Source organism: Ruditapes philippinarum, unplaced genomic scaffold, assembly GCF_026571515.1.
Source record: "Ruditapes philippinarum isolate M1 unplaced genomic scaffold, ASM2657151v2 ctg2715_1_1_1_1, whole genome shotgun sequence".
In the NCBI taxonomy this organism is placed as follows: Eukaryota; Metazoa; Mollusca; class Bivalvia; order Venerida; family Veneridae; genus Ruditapes; species Ruditapes philippinarum.
Genome location: NW_026856692.1, coordinates 67,380 through 70,794, shown reverse-complemented (window position 1 = coordinate 70,794; position 3,415 = coordinate 67,380).

Below are 3,415 nucleotides of genomic sequence, written 5' to 3'. Positions count from 1 at the left end.
GTCATATGTGTATTTTAGTTGGCGACTTAATTTAAAAGCAGTCATATCATCTAAAATGAGCATCTAAAACATTTACTTACAGGGACATTGCTTTTTTGTGATATTTAGATACCAAATTGGATAATGTTGTTTTTAAACTAAGAAAATTCTTGGAAATGTTGGGCAAAAAATTGACCTTGCTTAATCTCTTAATATAATGTTTGAGGAAAATGTTTGAAAATAGGTGATTTATGACTCCAAACATCTGTTTTCTTTCAGGAAGCATTTATCCAATTACCGTGAAACACACACAGATTAGACAGCTTTTCTTATTTACTTTAATCTCTATAAAACTAAGGTACAGTCAACTATTATCCAATAAAATACCAGTATCTACAAATAGGTCAGTATCTTCTACTAACAGGTCAATATAAATTAGAAAGACTTTTGTAAATGGAAATATTTTAATTGCATTGCATGACAGAAAACAAACTACAAATGTATAACAAATTGTATATAATACAATCTTTGAAAAATAAAATGAGACTTAAAAAATCACGCTTGCATATAAAGACCAAACTAATGAATTAAACCCTTTTTAGTTTTAAGCATAGAAAATGCTCAAACAACTTTCAACTTCAGAGATCTTGACTAAACCAGAGGAATACCATGTCACCAGAATACTCTTTACATTTGTTCGCAAGATGGTTTATAAAAAGTCCAATATAAAACTATTTTAACATGTTAGGTGGTGATCCTTAAAGGTATATTTGTTTTTAAGTTAAAGCAGGTACCTGATCAAACATAATAGAGGTCCATCAAGATGGGAGAGTCACTAAAACGTTACGAGAAAATGTTTCAAAACTTTTACTAAATTCAGTTCTGGTAGCCCAATCAGTTAATAGTAATAAAAGACATCACAAAGATGCAACACAGCAAATCAAAAATATCTTTACCAATGCTTTAGTTTAAATGTTAAAGCTCAATAGTGAAGAGCATGTGTGGCGACTCCTTTAATCCACTCTGAAGAACTAAGCAGTATTGATGTAATGTTTGTTTGTTTGTTTCATTTTACGCCTTTTCCCAACAGTATTTCAGTCATATAGGCGGGTAGTTTCCTAACCATCGTTTCTGGAGAGCTACACCAGTACTAGACTACCTTCCTCCGCGCTAAACTACCAAAACATCTCCCGGGGATCAAACCCACGCCAGAGAGGTAACTGGATTAGAAGTCATCGACTCTAACCCCTCGACCACGGAGGCGGTACTATTGATGTAATGGGAAGAAACATGACCATGACACCAGTATGACTCAAAGTTAGAACAAAAACATTGTGTAACCTATTACATTGTGTAACACTTGGCCACAGTTCTTTTACCACTCATGATTTCAGAAACACTAGAGCATTTTTCAATTGTTATATTACCAATAAACCACCATGAACATTTGATTCGGGTAGCTCAACATGTTATCACATAAGCTGCTTCATGGAACAAAATAATTTACTATTGGTCAATAAATAATAACCAACCATGAAGATATGCTTTGGGAAGCTCAACATGTTATCACATAAGCTGCTTCATGGAACAAAATAATTTACCATACTATTGGTCAACAAATAATAATCTACACACTAGAGACCAGTTTAAAACTGACACCTAACAATTGATAAATTATTATAAGGGAAAAAAGATATCTTTATCTTATTATGTCACAAAATTTTGACTTTTTTCATGTTTCAATGTTCAAGGTATGAAAATGGATTTAAATGAGCAGCAAAATATGAGCCCTGCAAATTGTGTCTTATGGAATCAACTTTATAATGGGCTTTCATTATGTCATTTGTGCCGCGTCACAACAAAACCAACATAATTGGTTTGCGACCAGCATGAATCCAGACCAGCCTGCGCATCCGCGCAGTCTGATCAGAATCCATGCTGTTCACTATCAGTTTCTTTACTTGTTATAGAGTTTGTAAGGGAACAGCATGGATCCTGATCAGACTGTGCGGATCCATGCTGGTCACAAACCCATTATGTTGGTTTTGTCGTGACGCGGCTCATTTATTTTTAAATTAATTTTTTATTGTGTTTTAAGTCAACCCTACATTGTTACAATCATACCGGGACTTAACGGAGATAGGAAGACCTTATGTTCGACTTCAGGTAAAATTTCAGAAAAGTATGTACATTAGTAGAACTGATGGTCATTGTATAAAGCTAGCTGGATAGCTTCCTCGCATGAATCAACATGTATCACCAGCAGCAATCAAAATGAGGGCATTTTATTCAAAGACAGAGATTTTAACTATATAGCCATGGCCGTCCCACTAAATCTAGTCCAAATATAAATTTAGAGTCTGGAAACAATAAAGTTTTATTTATGTAGATCTTCAGATTACCAACACAGTAGAAGCAAATAACAGAACACGTCTACAATAGATGTGAATAACAGAACATGTCTACAATAGAAGTGAATAACAGAACATGTCTACAATAGATGTGAATAACAGAACATGTCTACAATAGAAGTGAATAACAGAACATGTCTACAATAGATGTGAATAACAGAACATGTCTACAATAGAAGTGAATAACAGAACATGTCTACAATAGATGTGAATAACAGAACACGTCTACAATAGATGTGAATAACAGAACACGTCTACAATAGATGTGAATAACAGAACATGTCTACAATAGAAGTGAATAACAGAACATGTCTATCATTGTCATGGCAAGAAATATTAGACAAGGAAAATAAGCCCTTAAACCTTGTTACATCGGATCTTTCCAGTGTTTACAGTTAAATGCATATTGGCTGACTGGCTACCCAATTGTTACCCTGGGATAATATACCCGGTATAGTCACTGGATGACCTGGTTTACATGTAAGAACATAATATTGTCTTGTTTACAATACTGTTTGTGACCAGTGGAACTAGCGATGAAAAGAAAAAGTGGGACTTAATGCCACTTTGTAACTTTGATTCAATTTAAAGTGTCAGAGTACTTGAAATGTAACTTTAAAAAGTTTACTTGCCATCAACTTGATTATGTCTGTTCTAAATAACCTAGTCTCTAGTGTCTACACATTAAACATGAGATCTTTGAATGAAAACAAAAGCAAATTCACACTTGATAATCATACTATAAATTAAAACAAAATAAGAATTATATATACATGTATAAAAGACACACTTCTCTATATATGTATGATTACTATAAAATGTAATATGCAAAAAAATTAAACTGTAAATTTCTGAAGATATCAATATAATATATATAATATTACAAAACTTTTGCATTTTAAGAAAACAAAAAAAATTCATTTTATGAAATCATCAAAATGACTGCCATAGAAAAAGAATGTTGCAAAGTTTTAAAAATAATATACAAAAGTGAAACAGTAATCTATATTTAAAATATTAATTTC